Source organism: Lonchura striata, chromosome 24 (genome assembly GCF_050655825.1).
Source record: "Lonchura striata isolate lonStrDom1 chromosome 24, ASM5065582v1, whole genome shotgun sequence".
Classification (NCBI taxonomy): Eukaryota; Metazoa; Chordata; class Aves; order Passeriformes; family Estrildidae; genus Lonchura; species Lonchura striata.
Genome location: NC_140726.1, coordinates 2,664,051 through 2,674,487, shown reverse-complemented (window position 1 = coordinate 2,674,487; position 10,437 = coordinate 2,664,051). Strand labels below are relative to the sequence as shown.

The window sequence follows — 10,437 nt, the reverse complement described above, 5'->3', positions numbered from 1 at the left end:
AGATATGTTGGTTCAGCTCTCTTTATTCTGTGGTGTCCATGTGGAGAGCGGGGCAAAAGAGCAGAACAGGAAATGTCAGGGGTCTATATAGGCTTTGGACAGGGTGGGCTTCCCTGGCTCTCCCGTTGGGGCAGGAAGGAGGGTCCAGGGTTATCTGAGCAGAGTCCCAGGGTCCCGGGGAAGGGGGCACAGAGTGCCAGGAGCTCACTGTAACAGCAAATGGAGCTGGATGCAGCAGAATCCAGCCTTAAGCTTGGCTCAGGGCTTAGGCCCAGCAGAGCCTCCTCAGATCTGCGGGAGCTTTGTCAGTAGCTGAAGGGATTTCAGCCTCACTGAGCCAGACACAAGTGCAGCTGTTGAATTCGGCTGTGGCACAGGGCAGAGGGGAGGTTGCCCACATTCGAGGCCTTTTTGCCCACAGGCATTTTATGTCTGTGGTTTTTCTACAGATTTATTTTCTTCTTTCTCTGTAGAACAGCTTTTAGAATGCCTGACACACGGCAGGCTTTGACCCATGGGTGTAGGAAAGCTGAGGCACAGAGCTGCACAACAGGACCTGCAAAGATGCCAGGGAGTGTTTGCAGAGCTGTGTTGTTCCTGAATTCCAGGTTAAATCTTTGATCCCCTCCTCTCCCAGATCAGTGCATTTTAGCCATTTGCAGGGTGCCTTTTGGTCTGGGTTACAGTGCCCAAGCTGACAGGTGAATTTGAGTTACAGGGTCCCCCTCTGCACCTGTATTCATCAGAAATGAAGACATTTAGAAATTTCTTCATTTCTGATGAAGACATTTCTAAACCAGACTGGATTTGAGGAACAGAGCTAGAGTGGCTCTCAATTTTTCAGTATGGGTTCAACCAGGTACAGACTATAGCAAGGCTGGAGTAGAAATCTGACACTGATGAAAGCAGTGCCAGGAAGAACTGGCCCTTCAGTAGATCCCTCCCACTTCTCACGGAAGGAAAACTCCGTGCAGCCCCCAAACTTTCCTAGGCAACACTTGTTCCCTTTCCTCTGCACCAGCAGAAAAGCTTTGTTAAGAAGAATCATTTTCAGGATTTTGAATGTTTTGTTCCTGCCAGTGAGTCAATGGTTTTTCCAGTCCCTCCCCCACAATAAGTGAGTGCAGGCTGAGTGTGGTCCAGAGGAAAATGTGAGTTACACGTGTCCTGGCCACATGCTGCTCTGGTACCAATGACAATCAGCTGGAGGCTTCCAGATCTCAGCTCTCCAGCAAGGAGAAGGGTTAGCAGAGTAAATATATAACCCAGCCTTGCCTGTGCCCAGCTGACACCTTCCCCCAGCAAGGGCAGGGCTGGAGGACCTTGGTGTGTGGCTCAGCACGGCCTGAGCTGAGCAGGACTGGGCTGGAACCCCCAAACCACACCCAGCACTGAGCCCAAACTGCATCTCTCACCTCCAGGACTCTGCTGTGCTGCTCATCTCCACTCCTCTGCTCATCTCCACTCCTCTTTCATTTTCTCTTCTGGGAGAGGAAATTAGAGGGGCTGGACAATGCAGAGACAGAACTTGGGATAACTTAGAGGTTTCAAATGCAACTGATCCCTTCTCCTTTTGGCATCTTACTCAGGCAGGATGCAAATACTGCCAACCATCTGTAGCTGGAACAGCCCATCAATTGCTTGGCAGATTTGAGGACTGTCACAGAAGGAACTCTGTCCCAAAAGCAGTGCAGGAGCCACAGTGCATGTCAGACCCCTTTGCCTTTGCATGGTGCTGCTTGCACACCAAAAAATGCCTGCAGAGCTCTCAGCTCCCCCAGAGTTATCACCATCACCATCACCATCACCATCACCATCACCATCACCATCACCATCGTCATTTCCTGCACAGTGATAGGAAAGCTAAAGCCCAGGTATGCAGAAGATGATATTCCTGTAACAACCTAAATACCTGGGAAGATTGGAACATGGAAGAAAAGTCCTCTCACTCTGAGCTTGGTGTTGTAGTTTCCCTTTCTCTGCTTGCCCTGGTCTTTGCTGCCACAGCGAGTGAGATTTCCCATTTCTGTGGGAACAGCGAGTTCCTGCAAGAACCCATGCCTTGCTTCCCTCTGTTCTGCTTCCTTATTTTGAGCCACTAAGGGAGGGAACAGGAAGAGATCTGTTGATGGTTTTTAGGGTAAGATCTCAGGTAGGTTACCTTTATTAAAGTTAAGCTGAGTACACAGAAAACATAAGCTTTACTCAGGCAGCAGTTCACAGGAACTTGGCAGAGGCCTGCCTGCATTTCAGAATCCTTCTCCTTTTTCTAGATGAAAGCCCTGCAGAAGGATTTGTTTTTCAGACAGAAGGCAAGCCAAGTTGGTGATTTCATCCTAAGGCAGGCTGTGTCAAGCTGGTCCTATTCAAACATGCAGGAAATCAACCCTGGAGCTCGTTCAGAAATGAGGATGGAGAGGGGGGGCAGAGAGAGGGGCCCTGAGGAGGACAAGAGCCTGGACTCTGAAAAGGAGAGGAGAGGAGAGGAGAGGAGAGGAGAGGAGAGGAGAGGAGAGGAGAGGAGAGGAGAGGAGAGGAGAGGAGAGGAGAGGAGAGGAGAGGAGAGGAGAGGAGAGGAGAGGAGAGGAGAGGAGAGGAGAGGAGAGGAGAGGAGAGGAGAGGAGAGGAGAGGAGAGGAGAGGAGAGGAGAGGAGAGGAGAGGAGAGGAGAGGAGAGGAGAGGAGAGGAGAGGAGAGGAGAGGAGAGGAGAGGAGAGGAGAGGAGAGGAGAGGAGAGGAGAGGAGAGGAGAGGAGAGGAGAGGAGAGGAGAGGAGAGGAGAGGAGAGGAGGTTGCTCTGGACGTGGGAGCAGGGAAAAGGGAAATGGAAGAGAGTGGGAAATGGAAAAGACACTGTGAAGATGTTCTTTACAAACTGTCACAATGCCCTCCACTTAAACATTTGTAGAGCAGCTATGGAACACCAGTGATAGAGGGGAGGCAACAGATGGCAGAATTCAGAACATTTGTTCTTGGGTTTGCTTCAAAATCCCTGAGCTCTTTGGACAGTCCATTCCCAAGCAGCAAGGGAAGGACTGTGGAGAAAAAATTGGCATAATTTTATCTTCTGCTTTTTTGCAGCTGCCAGCTTGCCTGTTGTTTAGTGAAGACATCACTCCAAGAACCTCCGTGCAGGCTGAGAGCAGCACATCACAAGGGAAACCCATGAGAAAAACCTGCTTGGGATCTGTGTGTGAGTGTGTATAATCCTTCATCCCCAAAGAATATCTGCAGGGGCTTCGGAGAGAGTGAGACAGCGTTTGCTGTCACTGCAGGACAAAGCTCAGACCTGCCCCTTTGCTCTCACTCTCTCTACAGAAAAACTGCAAGGGCTCCACTCCTTCCTTTCTAGCAACTGCTTTCATGAATCCAGATTTTAGTGGTTTGGATTTTATTTAAATCAAGCGCTTTCTGATGTGAATAATACCAGCAAAACTTTTGAAACTTGGCCTGGAAGATGGGAAAAATGCAGGCACCAAAAGCCAAGGCAGGCTCTTAAATGTCAATACTCATTAGGCACTTTTTAACATTAGTGCCTGGTGCTGGAATCTGCCCATGCAGGCTGGAGGATGAGGAAATATGATTTGAACACATCTGCTCCAAGAGATACTGTCAGACTTGGGGAGCATCTTGTGGTAATTAGAGGAATTCATTTCATTATTTAATCCAGCAGCGTTTTGGTTTTTTCCTGATCTTTCCCCCTTTGGTTTCTTGTTAATTTGTTTATTGGTTTGGTTTTCTTTTTTTCCTTTTTTTTTTTTCTTTTTTATGCGGGATCCATTAAAAATTTATTTTTTGCATTTTTTAACAACTGCAAAGCTCCCTGGCTATATTGAGACCCTGTGTTCTCATAGCACTTCCCCCCTGCTGCAGAGCACCTGGGTAAGAAGCATTTTGGAAGGCAAGGAAGAGAACCTTGCAACCAAGTACTGTACTGCATTTTGAATTTTTGGCTCAAAATATAAAGCAGCTGTAGTCCAAATTTGCTTTTCCCCTTTCCTCTGCCATATCTTCTCCCTCTTCATTTCCCAATCCACACATGTGCATCTCTCTCCAGACAGAGGCCCCCACTTTAACCTGTGCTGTGGTTAAAGCAAACCTTTGACTCTCCTGCCCAAAATACTGCCCTGAGCCCTCCCAGTCCCTGGTTTGGAGGGTTCCCTACTTAGTGTGAAAGAAAGGGGTTGGAGTGGATCATGCAGATCACGTCCCAGGCCAAAGCATCTTTTCCTCTGTGCTCCCCAAGTCAAAACTCTCCCCTCAGCAACATCCATCTCCTGAGAAGAATCACTTTACAAAATCTATTAAAGAAAACAACAGCTTTAAGCCCTTTATTTTTTTTCCTTTTTTTTTTTCCCCTGGAAAAGAGGCATCTAATATTGTTTAATTAAAAGCTCATTCTGCAAGGCTCATTTGATGTCAGCTTTGAAATCCTGTGCGTTTTGTTTCCATTCTTCTTCTTTTGTGTGTTGAATTGAGTACATTTCCAAACAGGGTTTCTGTGTGCTCGCTCCTTGAACCTCAATGCTTTGTGTAGCACCGAGCAGTGACAGAGTTATGTCAACCTCTCTGCTTCACTGGGCACATTTGTTCTCTCAAAACCAACACAGCAGCTGGAGGCACTGACATCTGAAACACTCCTGGCTCCCTGTGCAGCAGAGCCCCTCTTTGGGCTGGGTGGGGAGCACTGAGTGCCTGGCACTGGACTCAAGCCAGAAAAGCAGGTGCTCCAGGATAACAAAACCTCAGCCAAAACGAAAAATAAAATCCTTGGCTAGGAACATACAGGTCTGTGGGCTGGTTTTGTGACTCCCAGTTTGGCTCCGTGGGGTTGTTTTGTTGTCATGGAGCAGCACTGTGGGGTGGATGTTGGTTGGGGTGGGTTTGCTTAAGGTCAGGTTTGGGTTGGGGCCAGCTCAACCCAAATCTCCCAATTAAACTGAACACAAGAACCTGGCTGGGCTTTAATCCTGCTCCTGGGGAGGAGAGCTGGGCAACCCTGCCCTCTGCTCCAGGAGCTTCTCCAGCCCTTCCTGGGAAGCTGAAAGGTTGGAGGGAAAGGCACGGATCTTATACTGGGGAATGTGATGGAAAAGGCAAGGATCTTATACTGGGGAATGAAAAGGAAAAGACAAAAATCTTATACTGGAAAATTATGGAAGAGGCAAAGATCTTATACTGGGGAATATTAAGGAAAAGGCAAGGATCTTATACTGGAAAATGTGAAGGAAAAGGCAAAGATCTTATACTGGGGAATGCAAAGGAAGTCAAAGGTCTTATACTGGGGAATGTGGTGGAAAAGGCACAAGTCTTATACTGGGGAATGTTAAGGAAAAGGCAAGGATCTTATACTGGAAAATGTGAAGGAAAAGGCAAAGATCTTATACTGGAAAAGTGATGGAAAAGGCAAAGATCTTATACTGGGGAATGTGAAGGAAAAGGCAAAGATCTTATACTGGAAAATGATGGAAAAGGCAAAGGTCTTATACTGGGGAATGTGAAGGAAAAGGCAAGGATCTAATACTGGAAAATATGGTTTTGCAAGAAATGGATGCTGGAGAGCCTGACCCAAAACCCTTCTCAGGAGATTTGGGAGACTAAGCTGGGCAGATGTGAGGATCCAGCATGCTGGAAAAGCAAGGTGGATGTTAGAGGTACAACATAATGCTTGAGCAGAAATGCTGTGTGAATTGGGCTGGGGGTAAAACTGTGCAGTGATTGTATTTCTGTCCGGTCACTCTCTGGGGAGTGGAGAGCTTGGGAATGCTGCTGGGAGGGCAGGCAAGGTGTTTTAGCTTTTTTACAAAACTCATTGAGACGGCAAAGTTTATCCAGAAAAAAAAAAAAAAAAGGTTGATAAGAAACTTGCAAAAGTAATGCAGGGTCTCACCCTACTCCTCAGCTTCCACTTTCAGCACACCTGGCTGTTAGATCCCATCCTTGGCTGGCCAGGGATCTAAAAGCCTTTTTCTCACCTATAACAGGGGCAGCAAACAACCACAAATGTCTGCCTTGAAGAACTGGAGCTTTTATGGGAGCAGCTCTGTTTTTTGCTCTGTTTGAGCACTTTGGGAGGACAACACGACCAGAAGGTCCTCGAAGTGCTGGGCAGATGCAGCAGGAAGGCAGTGAAAGGTGGGAGGGAGAACTCATGAGAGGGTCCCTTCCAACCCAGAATATTCTGGGATTCTGTTCAGATGCCAGGGAGGTGGGTTGGGAGGGTGAGGGGCTGCTCAGCCCAGTGCCTTTTTCCTGGAGCATTAACATGTTAATGCCAAGCTCTGAACCATTTCAATTTTATTCCTAACTTTAAGTGTGTGCACAGCTCATAAAATCAGTGATGTGGGTGCCCAGTGGAGATGAAAGCTTCCCACCTGATGTGTACAGTGAATAACAATGATAGTGCACTTGCACATTTTAGAATTGTTCTGCTGTTCTGGAAAGATGAAGCTCTGCCATGAAATGGTGGATTTCCCTCAGCTTTGGGAATTTGTTAATTTTCATAGGGTTTTTCCATTTGTTTTTCTCAGGGTTTTGGAAACAAAGTGCTTGGAGGTGCCTGCCTGGTCTCAGTGCTGAGACAGGGAAGAGTGGGAGCTAGGAGTGTGAAATTGGGCAGGTTTGCCCTGCCTGTGCTGAGCAGAGGAGTGATGTGGGGGTCTCTGTTTTTGGGGGAGCCTGTGGCACATTCCCAGTGTTGTTCCATCCTCCCCAGGCTGGAGCAGAGGTGTGGTCATGGGGCCTGTGGCTGCAGGAGTCATTTCTGTTGTCTGATTCAGAAATGAGTGGTTGTCATGGTTACCTGCCTCTCTGTCCTGATCTTGCCAGATGTCTTCTCTGGAGCTTTGGGCTTGGAGCAAGATTCAGCATTTCCCTCCCGTGGAGATCACGCTCCCGTCCCAGCACCTTCCATTCCCCACGTGCTGCTCGGTCACGCTGCGCTGACATTTGTGTGCTTGGGGACCTCGGGAGCCCTTGGTGCTCTGTCTCCTTCCTGATCCTTCAGAACAGGACAGAAGTGACAGGAATGAAGGTTTCTCTGGGCTTATTCAGGGCTGCAGCCCTGAGCTGGCAGAGCTGTGAGGTGTCTGGGTGAGTTCTCCCTTCACCCAGCCACTGTACCACCCACAGAAAATCTCCCAGGGGTCAGCCCAGCTCTCTTTTCTCTCAGTCTTGTTTTTCAATATCAAATTAGTGTGGCAAGTTATAAAGTGACCTGAACCATGGAGGCCAGTCTCCACAAACCTTTTGGATTTAATTTTTTCCCCCTCTTTTAGTGCCTTTTCTCCTTCTTTGTCAGAAGAGGAAGCTTGAGTGAGAGGGGGGCAGTTTAACAAAGAGTCTCTTTAGGGTTTTTTTGTTCTGCCTCTGGTTGGTATTGCTTTGGAGAGGAAACTGAGCTCTGAAAAAGAGCTCATGCAAGAGTCCCACGCAGCAAGGGGATGGCAGGGCATGCAGCAAGTCATGCTGCAGGAATTCTTGGAGGAGGAAGGTGAAGAGTCTCAAAGGAGGCATAAGGTCATTTCCTTTTTTACAGAGTACATTGCAGAGATGCTTTAACAATTGATCAATATCTAAATGTGCAGCCTGCTGTAGGGTTTGGTGATGGGTTATTTTACAGACTAGCAACTAGGAGCCATGTTAACAGGCTGAACCCCTGAGCTGCAGGAAGGTGGCTGTGCCATGGGGAAGGACAACTTGATCCTCTGGGCCTCTTTTGAAATTAGGTCATTTATATTAAGGAAGATAAATCAAATTAAAATTATGAGGGTGCAAGGAGTCCACTGTTACTTTCTTTCTGCTCAACTTTTATAGTAATAATCACTACCAAAACCCCAGGAAGGAACCCCAGTATTTCCCAGGAATGAGGGGCAGGGGAATCTCTGTGCATGGACAGCCAAGTGTTACGACACAGCTCTGGCTCAGGCTGCTGAGCCCCCTTGGAGCCTGGGCTGGAACATCTGGTCCATCTCCTGCAGGAAGGTCAGCCTGAGCAGCCAGGCAGAGGAATCTGGTGCTGACTGCTGCTGAGGCTCTTGGGGCCGTGTCTGGAGCTGGGAGTCTGCGAGCCTGAGGTGCTCCTGGGGAAACACGTCGGCTTGTGAGGGCAGGGATGCGGGCTGCTCCCTTCCCTTCTGCCTCCTGGAAGGCTGGAGTGGCTCCCAGCAGAGTACCAGGGTACCCCAGCCCTCCAGAGGGGTCCTGGCGAGGAGTTCTTGGCAAGATGTGAGTGGAAGGAGGGTTGTGTTAGGGCAGCAATCCCTTCCTGCTTCACTGGCTCTGCAAGCATCCAGGACCTGCTGCTCTGCCCTGCTTACCTGGGAAAACCCTTGGATTAACAAACCTGCCCAGCATTTCCCAGGGGTTTGCAGATCTCCCCCTTCAATCTCCTGAAATCCACATCACGCTTCTCTGTTTGAGAGTTTATCTGGAGCAGTGGAGAGTGAGCAGCTCTGGTTGTCCTGAGAACTGACCCGGGCCCTGGAGGGCCTCGGGGTGACCAATGCCACAGGGAAGGCCTTAGTCTGTTAATTGGCATTAATAGGGCAAGTATTATCTTCATGAAAAGACTGGTAGTGACACTGAAGTTGTATTTGAGGTTTAACTGCTGCAGGATTCTGACTGAGCTGTATGTTTGTTAATCCTCAGTGAGGGAGTTCTATTTCACTGAGTGATGCTTATTTAATATACAATAAGTGTCTTAATGATCTCTATTAAAGGCATATGTGGAAACCTTAATTTGATGCATTACAGAAGAGAGTGAGATCTTCAGTTCATAAAATCCTTTTTAAACACTGTGAGCTCCAAAATCTGGCCAGAGCCAAAGCAAACTGTATCCTGTAAACTCTGTGCCAGATGTCTCATGTGGGGTATGCTTAAGGCCCAAAGAAAACAAGGTCTGAAGGGAACAGTTTGGCCACTGACTCCCTAATCCAGCCTGTATAAAGGAGTTTCATTTCCATTCAGGAAATAACCTCTCCTGGATGGATCCTGTTCAAAATGTGTCTGCTGAACAATCCTTCTCAGCAACACCTGCACCTCTGAGCAGAAAGAGGATCTCGTGGGAAGCTTTGGGAACAATCTGGAATCTCTTGAATTTTGAGAAAGAAGAGCTAGTAAACAGGTTAAAGGTGTCTCTGGGTATTTGGTGAGGCACTGACCACTGCCTGGCCTGATGCTGAATACAGAGAATATTCTGAAATTTCTGGGTGTGATGTGAGATGGAACTTCAGCCAGCCTGAGTCACTTGTGTGAAACTTGCTACTGTGCCTTGTTCTGCTCTGGGCAGGGCAGAACTCCAGCATATTGGGGTGCCAATAACTCCAAACTTAAAGTTTAATCCTAAACATAACCATAACCCTATCCCTAAAACTAATCCTAGCCCTAAACTTTAGGTCAACCCCAGCACAAATTATAACACTAACCCTGAAGGTAACCAAACCCTAACACAAATTTAACCAAAACAACCTAAATGCTAACACTAACTCTAGGTACTTCTAAAGTCCACATGCCCTACCATAAAACTAACAATAAACTCCAAATACAAACCCTAACCCTAAGCACCACTAACAGTGACCAGCCCTAACCCTAACATCATCCCTCCCACCACAGCCAAAATCTAAACATTAAGGCAAACCATAATACCAAACCTGAACCTTCTCCGAACCCCTACAAAACCCTGTCTGGAACCGTAATCCTAATTAACCCTAACTCCTAATCATAACTCTGAATATAACCCTTAGCTTGCCCTAACCATAACTTCCTAATCCCAAACCTTAACCCTTGCCTTGCCTCGCCTGCTCCTCCCTTGACCTGCCCTGGCGTGCCAGCCCCAGCCTGTCATTGTGTCCTGGCTTGTAAAATCAGCATGTATTCTATCTGCCGTCTGTTGGAGGCTGGGCAGTTTTCTTATCTCTCCCAAGAACAATGTCTCCCTCAGGGAGAGATCTTCTGTTAATGGGCCATTAATGACTCACTTCATGGTGGGAAAGTTCCATCATCCCATTGTGAGATGCTCCGCCCAGAGGGAGGAGCCAAGCATTCCTACCTGCAGAAAATCAGCATTTTTGGGACATCAGAACAGCCTCTTTGCTGGATTCCCAGAGGAGCAGCTTCTTCCCTGCTGGATCCCCAGAGGAAGACCAGGCCCAGCTCCTCCATCACCAGACCTTCAGAGAAAACTCCACCCTTCTCCAGATCCCCGCTCCAGCAGCATTCCATCTGCTACTCGAGGCGGAGCAGCCACCATTGAACTGGACTATCACCAACCCCCTGACTCCTCAGGGTGTCAGGTTTCTGATTATCACTAGTTTTGTTTGTACTAATTACATTTTTTTAATTTAGTTTTTTCCCTAGTAAAGAACTGTTATTCCCATATCTTTGCCTGAGAGCCTTTTAATTTTGAAATTGTGGTAATTCGGAGGGAGGGGGTTTTACCT

The 10,437-nt window shown here is 47.8% G+C and overlaps 1 long non-coding RNA gene across 1 annotated transcript; it reads left to right on the top strand.

The window, feature by feature from the left end:
* Positions 1 to 2,747: 2,747 nt before the first annotated feature.
* LOC116184455 (uncharacterized) lies at positions 2,748 to 10,373 on the top strand. Its single transcript, XR_004149224.3, has 2 exons — positions 2,748 to 3,191; positions 4,493 to 10,373. It is a non-coding gene; the product is annotated as an uncharacterized LOC116184455 (long non-coding RNA).
* The last annotated feature ends 64 nt before the right edge of the window (positions 10,374 to 10,437 follow it).